Source organism: Impatiens glandulifera, chromosome 5, assembly GCF_907164915.1.
Source record: "Impatiens glandulifera chromosome 5, dImpGla2.1, whole genome shotgun sequence".
In the NCBI taxonomy this organism is placed as follows: domain Eukaryota; kingdom Viridiplantae; phylum Streptophyta; class Magnoliopsida; order Ericales; family Balsaminaceae; genus Impatiens; species Impatiens glandulifera.
The window spans coordinates 2,794,520-2,812,005 of record NC_061866.1 but is presented as its reverse complement, the minus strand read 5'-3'; the positions used below and the strand labels follow the sequence as shown (position 1 = coordinate 2,812,005).

Below are 17,486 nucleotides of genomic sequence, written 5' to 3'. Positions count from 1 at the left end.
GCTAAGTTTTATCGTTGCAGTTCTGACTCAAGGTTTATTTTCTCGGTCGCGACTAGAGAATAGGACCGAGGATTATCGGTCCTGGGCTAAAACTTTAGTACCAAGGTGTTCTTATTTTGGTAAAAAATTCAAAAAGCTATAACTTTTGATTCAGAAGATGGAATCATGATCTGTAAGTTACAATTGGTTCATATAATTATGAAGAATAAAGCTCTAACATAAATCACGATTTCAAAATCTTTACAAAGATCAATTTCAAAATACCATTTATATGTCAAATTTTGGGATTTTTCAAATTAGGCCATTTCAAGGCTTGATTTTTATTCCATTAGCTTTGAAATGATGAATATAGTTGAACTCAACCAAAACAAGAACATCATTCAAACATTAAAACAATTTTTGAAGATTTAATCAAAATCCAAAAAAAATCAAAATCACAATTTGATCAAACATGATCAAATCAATGTTATAGTTGCTTGGAAATATCTCCAACATGTTAACAAACATGTAAAACTAAGAAAACAAAATTTTTAAAAATCCAATTTTATGCTTAATTTTTAAAAACTTTAGTTAGATTAAACATGATCAAAACGTTGTTACAGTTGCTTGGAATTCATCATAACATGTTAACAAACATGTATAACAACTAACTGGATCAAAAAATTCAGATTAAAATCAAAAACACAAAAATTATAAAAATCCAATTTTAAACTTTAATTTTTGAAATTCTTGATTTGGAGTGATTTGATTTGATCTCATTCACCAGAAAGTTCATACATGATATATAATGATTCTAAACATATAAATCATATAATTAAGATCAAGAACAGATCAAATCTGATCAAACAAGAAAGTTTGAAAAAAATTCCAAAATTTTATTACAAACTGAAATTTAAGCGTTCTGGATTCATACCAACACTTGAATAACACTCTTGTTAGGTGTTGGAGACTATCTAGAAGCCTGGATCGAAGCAAAAGTCGTTGGAGCAAGTTTTGACAAAAACTAGTCTTGGTCGGATTCTTCAGATCTTGATTCAGATCGTTATGTTGTGTAACTGTTTGATGTTTTGCTTCACAAAACATTGAGGAGTATTTATAGTAGGGATAGGTCGGTTGAGAAGGAAAAATTTTGGTCGAAACTGCCCTCTAGTGAGTTTATCCCTAATTTCTATCCATTTCGTTGACAGCCTTATCCATGGTAGGATAAGGCTTCTGGACCGACAAAGTTAGCCCTAGGCTAACCCAGGACCGAGGAATCTCGCACCCGACCGAGAATTCTCAAACACAAGATCGACAAAGTTAGCCCAGACTAGCCTAGGACCAGTGATTTTCACACCCGCCCGAGGGACTTCAGCACCCCGACTGAGGATCTCTACACCTCGGCCGAGAGGTTCCGACCTAGGACTGTGGGCCTTAGTCCCCGACCGATAAAAATCGCACTTAGGACCGTGCACATCGGTCCTATGGTCTGTTTGGTTGCGTTTTTATTATTTCAAAATTATTTTTTTTTATTTTGGGATCCTAAACTATTTTTTAATAATCCCATAAAATAGAAAATGATTTCAAAATATTTTTAGAATATTTTTATAAAAAATATTTTAACAAGGGCTCATTTGGGATTTAATTTTAAACTCTGATCTTTAAAAGCTAATATTCTTCAAGTATATTAGTCATCATCAGCAAAAAGTATCAATATTTAAATATTAATATTACAATTTTAAATACACAAAAAATGTGTATGTACCGATTTTAAAGCAAAAAGTATCAATATTTAAATATTAATATTACAATTTTAAATACACAAAAAATGTGTATGTACCGATTTTAAAACGAGTACGAAAGATAAATCGTGAAAACCATTTCCCGAGTATTATCAAACTATGAACCAAAACGAAACTTTAGTTAAAAATATGTTTGTATATGTATGTCTTTTTATTTATTTAATTAAAAATTAATTGGATGACTTTTTATCAAGTAAAAAATGTTGTAATTAATTTTAAAAAATATTCTTTAATCAAATTATTATTTGATTTATTTGATATTTCATTTTTATAATTAATTTTAAACTATGATGACTAATTATATAAATATTTTAAAATAATGTTTTGTTTAAAAATATTTATTGACATGCAAATCAAGGTTAAAATATCTTAAAGTTAAAATCTCTCGAAACTCGAGTTTTACACGGAAAATTTTTTCAAAGGAAAAAAAATTTCCGGGTAAAATAATATTTTTTTGATTTTCTTGTTATAGTTATATTTCTTTATTTATATTTAATTTTATATATTTTAAAATTTAATATTATATATATTTACAATTTATAATAAATATTATTAACCTATACAAACTTTGTTAATTGTTTTGGGTAAATAATTGTGTTTCTTTCCTGATGTTGTGCGGTTCTTTTTCCTCATTTACGCTATGAAACTTTTTATTAAGTGATTTCTAAACCAGAAAAATAAAAACTAAATCAACTAAATCTTTTTCCTCATTTACGCTATGAAACTTTTTATTAAGTGATTCCTAAACCAGAAAAATAAAAACTAAATTAACTAAATCTTATTCATTCTGGGCGGAATTAGTGGTACTGTTGAAAATATATATATATAAATCATAAAATTTAACTAAATTAAAAAATATATAATTATAATATTTATTCCTATAATTTTCTGGTCAAAAAGAAATAAATAAAAAAATTAACAACAAATTTAATTTTTAAAAATTATTGACAATATTATTATAATGACAATATCAAAATCGGTAAATTCGTTTGTGGACATTTTATTGCTTTTTCTAAAACTAATGTATTTAATTTTTTTGTTTTTTTTCATATAATGTTTTTATCATTTTACTTTAAACATTTTTTTGTGAAAGGAATTATTTTCAAAAAAAATTAATATTTATTCTATAAAAATTTTCATAATATATATATAAATTATTAATATAATTCAGAAAAAAATATAATAATTGATTCATAATATATAAATATTTATTTATTAATTAATAAATTAATAATGATATTAAAATTTTGGGTTCTTAAAAATTGGTTCTATGGAATTACGTAGGTGATTGGACATGCATTTATCACATTTATATATTTCCAATTTAACATATTAAAAAAATATTGTATAAGTTCAAACATAAATTTATTTATTTATCTGCCAAAGTAATATCAAGCCAAATAGTTTTTACAAAGATAACAAATAAAGAGGCAATTGGGTTCACATAGGACTCAAAACTCCTGCCAATTGCATGAGCAGACATTGTTAAAAACATCAAATACTTCATACAAAAACACAATTGACAGAAAACTTTAAAAGATTAATATGCCCTGGACCTTGACCTTGACAAAAACCGACCCAACAAAAAGGACATTCTCTAATTTTAAATTTTTTGCAGTTATTCTATGCCCCGGAGTCATGTCAAATTCAAAGTGTACCTAAAAAATGGTTTATGTCAAAATCCAATCGATCACAATCAAGTCTCAGCAAATAAAATCCTAGACAAAGACGCATGTCAACATTCCGGGCAATTGCCGGAGCGATTGATTAACAATTAGGATTGGAGATAAATGATTGCAGTAGAAGTTATTGCAAGTATTTATCTGATACGAGAACAAGAAATGAAATTTCTTAATGCATAATCATAATCATAATCAAAATGACTAAAAATCTTAACAGGCCCAAATGATATCATTGTAATGGAGACCTTGCACATGACCCATGGAACACCAATATGCAGTCCGGGGCCAATTTTGCTGCCCAAGTCAAGTATTGTTAAGCTATTTATAAATCAGACTATCAAAAATATTGTTAAGCTAATAATGTATTGAATAATAGGCTTAATAATTGAAGTGAACAATAAGGTATTTAAAACTATATGTTTCATTTTATATAATAATTACCTTGAGACTCATTATGTAAGGCATCATCACTATGTATTGAATAATTTCTTGATAATAGCATACGAGAGAGAATGATCCCCTAGCTGAAAAGATTTGATCACTATGTATTGTCATAGAAATATTTTAGACATTGCAACTAAAAATTGGTTGCAGCTTGTTAAATGCATCCGCACAAAAAGGCGGCAACAAATCCCATTCAAAATAAGGCAGCAACTTGTTAAATGCATCGCTGTTACAATTGGCTGCAGCGGCACAAGATAATTTTCTCAATATTCTAGTCATTAATGGACAATGCTACTGAACTATGGCTCCTATATCTAGTATCAATAAAAAAGACCGGAAAGGAAATCTGTTTTCTTAAGTTATTACCTATGGAAGATATGTAATTATGCTCCACAGCATTATGTTTTGCAGAGAAACTTCTTGAAACAAGAACCAAACTCAAAACTAAAACCTCGGGAATATTATGAACAACAATAGCCAAAGTCACCAATATAGAGTGATAAGACTTTTCACCCTGCAGCAAACAACACTCCAACGCCAAACCCTTCCCTAAACAAGTGCAAGGTCATTATCCCAACAATGAGGATGGCTCTAGCTAGCTGCATATGATCATGACGAAGGATAGGGTATTCGCATAGTATCAAAATCCTACATATTACAATTGACAACACTCATAAACATAGCCCAAAAGTTGTATATATCGATGTAGTCTAGGAAAATGAAAGGTGGATAGTAATTCTCACATATCTAAAGAGATAAAAAAAAGCAAGCCAATTACTCTCTTGCATTGGGCATTACAATAATATTGGTTGGGCTAACTTCCATCTTGCAGATACTTTTCTTGCTCATATTATATCTTAAAGATTAAAAATTTAACTATTTTTTATGTTGATTAGATATTTCTTCTATAATTTTTTTTTTCTTGTGTTCACTTCTTTGAATTTTGAGTTAAAAATTATATTTAATGCAGATGGAAGGCCTAAGGAAGGTTGAAAATAGATAATTTGCTTTTGTTATCGGACATGTTTGACAAAGTAAGTTAGTATGTCATATATATAAAATAAGTTTATCTTTAAGTAATTATTATATTTTTCATGATTAAGAATTTCTCTAACCTCTCTGATAGGTAATGATTGTGTAAAAAATACACTTTTTGAAGAGAGATATCGATCAACCGATGTATATATGTATTAGCAAAAATCTTATGTATCATTTTTTTTTGGATATAGAAGCCATTTTTGAAGATTGAGAAACTGACTTGTGAGGAGTTGAATCTTCCTCGGATAATGAAACTAAATAAAGAACTGAAACAAAATTTTTTTATTGTAATAATCGAGAGAAAATAGAATTTGTTTGTTTTTTTAATTATAGTTTGAATGATGTAATGAAATGATTTTTTAAAGATCTTTTTATCTAGCTTCTTTATAAAAAATTATTAAAAGAAAAGATAAAAAGAATCAAAAACAAACTATTTTGGGCGACACTTTAAATAAGAGTCTCTAGAACCTATGCCGACGCTGCTTACTATGACGCAAGATTTTAAGGGTCAGTGATATTTCGGGACGAAAGAAGACTATCCAGAGCTTACCGTAAGATACGGCCTACAAACCCTTCTGCATCACAAAAGCTTATAATATGAAACAAATGCAGGATATCAAGAACTCAGATAACCCCCTTTTTTAAATAAGAGTCCCTAGAACCTATGCCAACCCTGCTTACTATGACGCAAGAGTTTTAAGGGTCGGTGATATTTCGGGAAGAAATAAGACTATCTATCCAGAGCTTACCCTAAGGTACGGCCTACAAACCCTTCTGCATCACAAAAGCTTATAATATGAAACAAATGCAGAAAATCAAGAACTCAAGATAACCCCCTTTTTAAAATACTTTTGGTAGTGCTCCTTACTCTTTCTGCGTCTGTTTCTTTAAAATCAAGAAGTGCAAAATATCTTCATAAACAATTTGAAAACAGTAAGAGATAGCTCGCCGTCAAAAACAAAAATCATCGTGAGAGTGCAATCATAGTGATCTTCCTCGAGTCTGAACCATGGCACAATTGAAAGATTTGGAGATTTCTAATTAAAATCAGTAACCATGACACAATAGCTTTAGATGAAAAAAAACATATTTTGTAATAGTAAAATAATCTAGGATAAAAAGGAAAAAACCCTGGCTAGACAGACAGTTTGTAGTGGAGCTAGCATTAGAAAGAAAAAACTTCTGATATAATAGAAAATACCATTCTTGGAATAGCAGTGCATATGAAAATAATTTCAGAATAATGTGCCTCTCAGGAAGATTCAAGCACATATTCTCCCACAAGGTCACCTTGAATTACCTTTTTCTCGTAAACTTGTTTTATTTTTCATTGATCTACAATGTTGTTTGGCGACTCTACAAAATCAAATATTATTGTTATATCTAGATTGTTCAAACAAGATGCTTGAATATATAAATAGTATCTACTTCGTACCCGCCAAAAACAATTGCGTCATTCTCTTGAAATGAAAGAAACAATCCAGAATACTGCAACCATCTTAATAGTTGTGTAAACACTTCTTAATAATTCTAAAACCACAGGAAGATTTCTGGCTATTTGTCAAATCATTAATAGTCTTGCCTAGGCCAAATCAGCCAACTAATATCTTACTTTGTTAGATTCAAATGTTTCACACTGCACTTGAGCAATACACCTATCTACACATTTATCAAATCACATACAAAGTTTATTATTATAGCTTAATGTTGTACATTAGTCATTTCATCAAACAAGATGCTTGAATAAAGTTAGTATCGATAAAATACGGCCAAAAAATATAGCACCTATATATATATATATATGCTTTTCATCTATTATCTATGAGATATATCTTTTAAAATATTCCTTATGACTAAATTTTTAGGTGAAAACAAATCTTCATCAATGCTAAAGGGTGGCCAAAAGTGTGGAAAAAAGGGAGGAAAAGGTGAGAAAATAGAAGTTTCAAGTGGAAAAGCAGAGAAAATGGAATTTACATCTAGAGAGAATAAGGGGAAAGAAATATCAACTTCAAAGAAAAAGTATAAATATAGTGAGGTTAGATTTTTTATGTTTTTTAATAACATAAACTTTAACATAAATAAATAAGATCTAATATTACTGTCCATGTCTTTATTTTCAGGAACCAAAAATCGAGCTCAGTACACCTCAATTTCAAAAATATTGAGATAAAAAAGTCTGTTATAATTCTGAGGGACTGAATGGAGCAATTTTCGAGATTGAATTCAATAATGATTTACCGGCTATCTTGAAGAGTTATTCAATTTCGAAGATACAACAATGGGAGGTAATATAATAAGCAAAATATTTAATTATTATACATTTGTTTTAAAAAAACTAATTATGATAATTTAAATAATAAACAGAAAAAAAAAATCCTATCCATGGTGAGGCATAAAAATATAATCAGACTTCTGGTCTATTACAAAAACGATGAACGTGGTATCTTGATCCTAGAAAAAATGTACCAAAATTTGGAAAAATCTCTAACAGGTATGTGAAACAAATAATATATATTATAAAATTTAATTATAATATTTAATTTTCAATTAATATTTTTTTAGGACTATTCCTACTGAATTGGAAAATATCGGAAAAAATAATCAAAGAATTGGCAGAAGGAGTATACGAAATTAATAAAAATGGCTATATAATGGGGGATTTAAAATCCCAAAATATAGTAGTTGATGAGGTAATTGGAAAATATATAAAACTATAATCGATATAAATCTAAAAAATTTATAAAAATATTTGCAGGATTATAATTTGAAGATCATTGACTTCGGAGGGGCTGGGGAAGTAAATTCAAAAGTCATTGTTTCTACAAAAACGTATTCTCCTTCAGAGTTTAGAAAAGGTAAGTCTAACGATAAAAAATATATATATATATATAAATATATATTTTTAATGTTAAAATTATTGATTACTAATAAAAAAAATATATTCAGGTAAATATCATATGAACTCAGATGTATATAGTTTCGGGATTGTGGTACTTCAAATTTTGATGCAAATCAAGGAAAAAGATTTTGAACCAAGCAATCATATTGTAGACAAAGCAATGAAGGAAATTTGTCGTAGAGATCGACACATTTTAGATGGTAGTTGGATGAAAAAAGGATGCAAATTGAATACGGCGCAAAAACTGTCGCAATTGGCGATAGAATGCATCGAATTTAATCCTGATAAAAGGATCACAATTGAGAGCGTAGTAAAAAGGTTGAGTGAATTATGATCCTTCTATCAGAATTCTTATTATCATTTAAGACTTTCTTTTGTTGACTATGAGAGCACAAAGTCCACAGAATGATGACAGTTAGTTTTTTTACATAGAAGTATCACAAGTATAAAGTTTTCTAAATTTTTCTGCAACATAAATTTACCATTATTTTACCATTGTTGCATCTTTATATATATAAAAAAAAAAAAATTAGATAACCATTTAAATTTGATAAAGCTGATTAAAATATTCTGAGTCTGGAGTGAGTGACAAGGAATTGCTCTTTGATGGATACAAAGGCAGTATACACAATTATCAGCTATTCTTAATATGTTTAATAGAATATCCATCAACAAAAAAGATTCCTGCCTAAACTTTATTAAGTTTACATCTTAACAGAAAACTTCAATTGATGAGTAAAATCTGCTAAAGAATAATCAAATAAATAAAAAATCATGAAACAGTGTGGAATAGATAATAAATAAGAGAGATTTTTTAAACCTAATTAGTAATCCTATGGATCTGATGTACTCATTAGTTAATGAATCTGGTTGACTATCGATTAGGTTCAAAACCATGCATCTAAAATTATCAATAGAAAAACTCAATCAACAATAAGTTAAGGTGTCATCTTTCTTTGATTACCTGTGTGTTTATTCATCGAGTTTTTAACTTGAAATTGCCCAAACTTGAACCGCAAACTTCAACTGATGAGCAAATCTGTTACAGAAGAATCATGAAACATTAGAAAAGATATAATAGTTTGACAATCAGTTTGGTCGGGTTTTAAAAATATGCTTCAAAAAACAGTTAGGGAAACAACAACAAAAGACATAAAAATCACAGGAAGGCAACAAAAAGAAAGAAAAATCCTGAAAGGGGCACTCACATGTGATCATTCAAGCCTGGAGCTTGAAGAATGGTTCCAAATTCATAATAATCAATATACATATATATGTTATATCAGAAAGAAATATGGTCTTTCTCTTACTTTTTCTTGTTGTTCAAGCCTTATTACATTGAAATTTAGTACTTCCTCTATTTGAATTGCTAGTTGAATCTGGAGCGATTTCTGCAATTTCTACTCCAGCCAACAAGCAAATTGCCATGTCCAAATATTTATACTCAATTTTTACAAATTTATTAACATATCTATCAATTTTTACAGCAGCATTGATAAACCAGTTCACCTAAATTGTTTCTAAGAACATCCATATATACTCACAATAGTAGACCCCAACCCATATCATAAAATGAATTTACAGCCAAGTAAGATAAATTCGACTAAATATTCAGTCAACAAACAACCTAATCTCCTTCAAATATATGAAAGTAATTCGGAAGTCCTTCAATTCTCCACAAGAAAATTATCAGTCAAAATCTGTCTTTGTACATAAAACAAAGTAAGATGTATAAAAAAAACGATTTGTTTTGGATCTAAGGAAACCCCATCTATGTATGCCCGCCAGGCTCGTTCATCCATTAAAAACCTTCCCCTCCTGATTTAATTTATCTCAGTATAGCTAGCTCATATAAGGAAGGAAGATGAATTGAGATGTTACCTGAAATCGTAAACTGAAAACCATATCACCATTTAATCAATCGATGATGAACTAACTAAGAGAGAGGATCTCTGGAGGGAGTGGAGCGCGCGATTCTCTCCATTCATAATCATTAGGTGGGAAATTTGATGAAATGGCCCCCAGGGGAAATTCCAAAAAGGGCCCCCGCCTACTAAAGTTGGCAAAAAGGGCCCTTTTGCCCTGCGAAATGTCGGAAATACCCCTTCGGCACCATTTCTTACGCTCAAAGACGCGAATTACCAATCACGCGATTCATCTAAATCGCGTGTGTTCATCACCGCGATTTAGATGAAACGCGTGATTAGTAATTCGCGTTTTTAAATGTACGCGATTTACCATGCACGCGATTTAATCTAAATCGCGGTGATGAACTCACGCGATTTAGATTAAATCGCGTCCATGGTAAATCGCGTCTTTAGTCTTATATATAATTTTCAAGCCCTAATTTTAAACAAAACCTCCCCGATTCTCCCTCCCACTCCGACTGCGGCCGACTTTCCATTCCCACATCCATCAAGATCATCGTTCCTCAACATCAGCGTTCCTCAACATCATTGTTCCTCAACATCATCGTTCCTCAACATCTTCGAGATCCTTCCAACATCATCGTTCTTCAACATCATCAGGTCAGTTTAGGGCTTAGGGTTTAGACTTAGGTTTTGATGTATATTTACCGTTTATATTCATGGATATGGATGTATTTAGGGTTAAAGGATTGGTTTTGATGTATATTATGCCGTTTCCTATGTATATCGAAGTATTTAGGTTTAGGGTTAGGTTGTGATGTATATTTACCGTTTATATTCATGGATATTGGTGTATTTAGGGGTAAAGGTTTGGTTTTGATGTATATTATGCCGTTTCCTATGTATATCGAAGTATTTGGGTTTAGGGTTAGGTTTCGATGTATATTCTGCCATTTATATGGATGTATTTAGGTTTAGGGTTTGGTTTTGATGTATATTATGCTGTTTATAATGGATATTGATGTATTTAGGTTTATGGTTAGGTTTTGATGTATATTTTGCCATTTATATTGATAGATATTATAGTATTTATGTTTAGGGTTAGGTTTCGATGTATATTCTGCCATTCATATTCATGGATATTGTTGTATTTAGGGTTTAAGGTTTGGTTTTCCTATATATACTGATTGATTGTTGATTTTCAATTACATGAATATTGTATGGTTAGCTATTGATGTATATTCTGCTGTTTATAATGATGGATATTGTAGTATTTAGATCAGGAGCTGCCGTGTGGTTTTCTCAGTTCGTTCAACAAAATGGTATGTATTAAAATGGATTTTAATAAAATTGTTTTCTCAGTTCGTTCAACTCTTTTTTTTTTATAATATGCAGGCAACAAACACTGTTATGACCTTATGTCCCAATCAATTATCACCTGAAAATAATGTATGTTCTATTCTCTCTACTATGTCCATATTAACTAGTTTTGTATGTAATAACCATTATATTATTGTTTTACACAGTTGTTGATAGTTGAATTTGCTCGCACTTTTGGTGCAAGGGTGTCTCCGAAGTGGAGAGAAGATGTAACTCATGTTATTGCTTACACTGATCCCAATGGTGCATGCGGCCGAACTCAAAAAGTATTGAAGGCAATTCTGAACGGGAAATGGGTCCTTACTATTGATTGTGAGTCTCTGTTAACAAGATTATTTTCATACATATGTCTGTTAAATTAGATTAAAAATTATTTTCATACACATTTGTTTAGGGATAAAATCATCATTGGAAACAGAAAACTGTGTTGATGAGGAACCTTATGAGGTTAAACATGATAATCATGGAGCCCAAGGTGGTCCTAGAAAAGGCAGACTTCTGTTGTTGAATAATGTGAGTTTGGTATTATTCCTCCTATCTGTACTTTTTCTTTTTTTGCATGATAACTGAAATTATCTTCTTTGTTGGTTTTTCAGCGTTCGAAACTGTTCGACGGTTACATTTTTATATTTGTAGGGAATTTCAACACACTTTACAAACAGGATCTCATTGAGTTAATAGTTGCTGGAGGTGGTACTATTAAAGAATCGGATAATCCAGATTATCCATTTGCTGAGCCAAGGGATGCGAAAACTATAATAGTATACTTCGAGATAGACAGCAGGTATCGATCAATTGAAGAAAAGGATTTTGATGTTCTCCCCGACAATTGGCTTTTTGAGACAGCGGCTGCTTTGTCAAGCATATTGGATGAACATGTTGTTCCTCATACAAAGTTGCTTCAATCTGTTGCTGCTTGTGATTTGCAGCATTTGCTTACTTAATTTGGAGTTGTTTAGACTTACTGTTCTTCTTCTATTTATGGCTTATTTTTGATATTTATGATATTTATGTTTTATAACAATACTTAATTTGGATATTTATGATTTATGGTGGTTTATATTACTGAATATTCTTCTATTTATGCTTTATTACTTATGTTAACAATATCATAACTTATCCTCATAACTCACGTGTATTGTGTATAATCAAACAACAAGGAACAATGTTGTTATTCGCCACATAACTCAAACAACAAGGAACAATGTTGTTATTCACGCATATTCACCACATAACTCAAACAACAAGGAACAAGGAACAATGTTGCTATTCACGTGTTTCATCTAAAACGCGTGAATAAACTCACGCGTTTTAGATGAAACGCGTGAATGCATTTCACATTAAAACGCGTGAGTTTATTCACGTGTTTTAGATGAAACACGTGAATGCATTTCACAATAAAACGCGTGAGTTTATTCACGTGTTTTAGATGAAACACGTGAATAACAATTCACGTCTTTCATCGTATATATTATTTTTGTGCCCTAATTTATAACAAAACCACGAATCCTTAATTTCCCCTTCTCTCTTCTCTCGCTTTCGCCACTCCGACTCGACCCTCCCCTGAAGAACTCGACCACGAGCAGCAGCAGCGGACGACTACGACGACACCACGATACCCTGAACAACCCGACCACGAGCAGCAGCAGCTTACCCACTACTCTTCGTTCTCAAAATGGGTATGTTTATGTAATATTTAAAATGCTATTCAAATAAAGTAAGGGTAATTTGTGGATGATTGAAATGATTTGATTACGTAAACACTCTTAGTTATCATTACTAAGAGAGTAAGAGAGATGAAAGATTCAGATAGAAGAAATGAATTGAATTGAAAGGAAGAATAATATCTGAAATTGTTTATCATCAAACCCTAACCTGTACTTCTATGGCTTGTTTCTTATATATTGAACCTTGGCTTATTTATTAACAATGATGATAAATTTTGAACTTGATAGAGTATAAAGCTGGGTATATATATGGTTTTGGTATAAACAGTCTTTACTCAATCATATTTCTCTTTCAGTTAGTTCATTTACACTTAACAATTGTTATATGTTATTATTTGTTAGTACTGATAGACTTGATTTCATTAGAGTCTTGTAAGAAACAAAGTTTGTTCAATTTGAATACTTATTTGAAGATGTTATTTAGTTGGTGTCTATTTACTTGTATGTGTTGTACCCTTGACTAAATTCTCAATTTACCTATCATCATCCTATGGTTAACACAATAATTATACTAAATTTGGAGGCTTTTAAAATCCAACTTAGAATAACTACTTTTTTGAATTCTTGTGATGTTGTTGAACTGTTTTCAATTGCAGCTCAAGTACCTGTACTTCTTTACTTTGATGGAGAGTGGAAAACTACGGACGATCTTACTCATTTTTCTGCAAAGTCAAACAGCGGTATGATTGTTCCCCAAAATTCTACTTATGCCCAATTAGTTGATCAAATTTATTCTGCTACCGATGTTGACAAATCTAGATATGATTTATTGCTTCAAGCCAAGTATAATGCTCCTGGCATGATTGCCAAATTTTCTTATATAACTGATATAAAAAAAGATGTGGATGTGGAGTTCTTTTTACATGAAGCAGTTTCAGTCCACAACCGCACTCCATTGTGTGTATCCTTAGTAGAGAAGTCACTACCAACTCAAGAAAGTGTAGCTGTTCCAGAAATTGATGACCCCGACGTCTTCCCGATGCAGCGTGAGGTTTTCTTTGAAAATGACATTGAAGATGAACATTTGCGTCTGAATGTGGGGGATGATGCTGATGATGATTGGGTTCCTATTACCCAACCTAGTAGTTCTGATTGGGTTCCTAGTACCAATCCAAATCCAAGCGGTTCTTGGGTTCCTAGTACACAACAAAACAATGTTGTTGTTCGTACTCAACCAAGCTGCAGTGAATGGGTTGCTAGTAGCATACCAAGTAGTGAAAATCCTTTACATGAGGCAGTAAGTACCGGAATCGGATTGGAAGTCGGTTCTTTGTTTGAGAATAAAAAAGAACTTCAGCTGAGGTTATATAAATATGCCATGACTAATCATTTTGAATTCAAAGTGTTGAAGTCAAAAAAAGAACTTTGGGTTGTGAAATGTTTGGATAAGAATTGCAAGTGGAGACTGCGTGCTGTCAGAGTAAATTCCTCGGAAATGTTTGAGATTCGTAAATTCGTAAAAGATCATACCTGTTCAATTGTGACGAGGCAAGAGAATCAAAGGCCAGCACCAGCATGGGTGTTTGGGGAATGCATGAAGAGCAAGTACATGGACCATCACCATGACCACATGCCCAAGAAAATAATGGAAGACATACAGACTACTTATGGAATAAAGTTGTCTTATAATAAGGCTTGGCGGTCTAGAGAAAAGGCCCTAATGGCGGTGCGAGGAACTGTAGAAGATTCTTACGGTAAATTGCCATCATACCTGTACATGTTGGAGAAGAACAATCCGGGTACCATAACAGACATCCAGACGGATGAGCACGGTCATTTCAGGTATATGTTCATGTCCTTAGGCTGCTCAATTAGGGGTTTCAAAAACTGTTGTCGTCCAGTATTGTGCGTCGATGCCAGTTTTCTTAAGCACAAGGTTGGAGGTCAGCTATTGGTGGCGATAGCATTAGATGCGAATGAACAACTCTATCCTGTTGCATTCGGCGTTGTTGATTCTGAAAATAACAACTCCTGGACTTATTTCATGCAAAAACTTAGAGATGCAATTGGATTGGTTGATGATCTCGTGTTTGTATCTGATAGACACCCAAGCATCGCCAATGCCTTGTGTGCTGTTTTTCCAGAAGCTGACCACGGTGCGTGCACATATCATATCAAGATGAATATTATGGCCAAATTCAAAACCGATCACTGCCACGCCGAGTTTGGTTTGGCTTCTCAAGCATACACAATCTTGAAGTTTAATCAGCATTTTGACAAGATCAATGCTAAGGACCCTCGTATTGCTATGTATTTGGCAGATATTGGGTTTGAGAGATGGAGTCGTGCATTTTTTCCGGGTAAACGATACAATCAAATGACAAGTAATTACGCTGAGAGCTTCAATAGTCAAAGTAGGGAAGCTAGAAAGTATCCCATATCAATCTTAGCTGATTATTTAAGATTCACATTACAAGATTGGTTTAACAGTCGAAGAGAAAAAGCTTCCAATCACAATGAACGTTTATCTTTTTATTATGAAAAGTTCTTACGTGATCAAGCTGAGAAGGCCAGATTATATAACGTTCATCCACTTAACCGTTTCGAGTTTTATGTCCATGACGGTGAATCTGATTATAAAGTTGACTTGAGAGGAATGAGTTGTAGTTGTAGGGTATTTGATGTATCTGGTCTTCCTTGCACTCATGCCCTGGCTGCTTCACGTACCCATAGATTGGATGCCTATGAGTTCTGCTCAAGGTTTACTTTAGATTATTTGCTATTGAATTTATCTAACTAACTTTATTTCTCACATGTTCAATTGTTATGTTTCAGGTATTACTCAAGTGAAATGTGGGTCAATGCTTACGCGGAAACAATATATCCAGTTTGTCATGAAGAGTATTGGGATATTCCAGAACATATCAAGCAACGAGTGTGCCTTAAACCACCTGTTAAGGTTAAGAAAGGGCGTCCTCAAACAAAGCGTAGGTCATCCCAAGGTGAAATTCGTAAGGTGCCGAGAAGATGTAGCTCATGTGGTGGTCAGGGTCACAACAGGGCAACATGCAAATCAGTAATGCCTGCACCCTCTACTGCAAGAGCTGCAAGAGCATCATCATCTCAGCCGCCATCATCTCAGCCACAAACATGAATATTGTCTGTGCAATTTTGAATATTGTATACTGATTATTGTTGTTGGTTTTCGAATATTGTATGGTGATTGATTGTTGTTGGTTTTCGAATATTGTATGGTGATTGAAATTTGTATACAGATATTTCCATACAGGTTGGCAATACAGTGAGTGACTCACGCATATATATTGCACAATGCTAATTCACGTGTATTGTAATGTAATTCACGTGTATTGTAATGTAATTCACGTGTATAATTCACGTGTATTGTAATGTAATTCACGTGTATTGTAATATTACAATACGCGTGAGTCATAATGTAATACACGTGAGTTATGAATCACGCGTAATACAATACACGTGAATTATATTACAACCACGTGAATTATATTACAACCACGTGAATTATATTGGGATATTCCAGAACATAATACACGTAATACACGTGTTTATATAAGTCACGTGAATTATATTACAACCACGTGAATTATATTGGTATATTCCAGAACACAATACACGTAATACATGTGTTTATATAATTCACGTGACTTATATTACAATACACGTGAATTTTATGATACCTATTACAACCACGTTAAATATATAAACACGTGAATTCAGTGTTTACAAAACAATATACAACAATAATTCAGTGTTTACAAAACAATATACAACAATAATTCAGTGTTTACAAAACAATATACAACAATAATTCAGTGTTTACAACTTCATGGCTCTAAAATCTGGTGGTACAACCTGACTGCCCACTTTTCTCTATATACTTTCATATTCTTTGATATGCAATTTTCTAGACCAAGTTTAGCAGTCAGGTACTCTAAATACATTAATACAAAAACGCCACAGTCCCCACTCCATTCTGCTTTTGGTACTTCAGGGTGTGGGATTCTATGAAATCTAAAAGTTTCATTTATCATGTTAGGATACCTGGCCATTTCAACTTCAGACATTGCTTTATGAAGGAAGGGCGGCAACATCTCACAAATGGCTTTCAAGTATTTTCCTAATTCTTCATCATTGAAAATTGTCTGATCGCAATCATAAACATCAATTCTCCATTCTTGCAATCGAATAACACACAGTACCCAGTGTAGGTTGTTGAGGTTGAGGGGGAAGTAAATAACATCAACACTGCTCCAACCGGGCATATGTTTATCTTCTCTACCCCAGTGGTAGTGGTAAAAGACGTCAGAGAAAGTATGGCCTTCTGGTTTTTCTGGATCAACCGAGTCAGCAACAAATTCGTCATAGTATGAAGTAACCAAAGGGCCAAACTGGCAATCTAAGATGGTGAAATCCTCCGGGTACGACTTAGGGTAGGCGACTGCTCTTGCTCTTAGCAGACAAATTGCTGCATTCATCTCCACATCAGTTAGCCACTTATTTAACCTCAGAATTGTAGTGAAGAACTTAAGGTCTCCAGCACCATCAGGGAGTTGAACGTCTTTAAATGTAGCCCCTTTCGCAAATTCTTTCCTGAACTCTTTCCTCAGTTGCTCATTACAAGTCGACATAGGATCCACAACAATCGTCTTCTTTCTTGGCCGAGGGACGACATAGGGACTAAGTAC

The 17,486-nt window shown here is 32.4% G+C and overlaps 1 long non-coding RNA gene across 2 annotated transcripts; it reads right to left on the bottom strand.

The window, feature by feature from the left end:
• Positions 1–3,224: 3,224 nt before the first annotated feature.
• On the bottom strand, positions 3,225–9,848 carry LOC124940360. 2 transcript variants are annotated; one of them, XR_007099457.1, is made up of 4 exons: positions 9,729–9,848; positions 8,812–8,886; positions 3,905–3,987; positions 3,457–3,757 (listed from the first exon to the last, which is right to left on the bottom strand). It is a non-coding gene; the product is annotated as an uncharacterized LOC124940360 (long non-coding RNA). The 2 variants fall into 2 exon arrangements; XR_007099458.1 differs by lacking the exons at positions 3,457–3,757; positions 3,905–3,987 and adding an exon at positions 3,225–3,439.
• Positions 9,849–17,486: the final 7,638 nt, after the last annotated feature.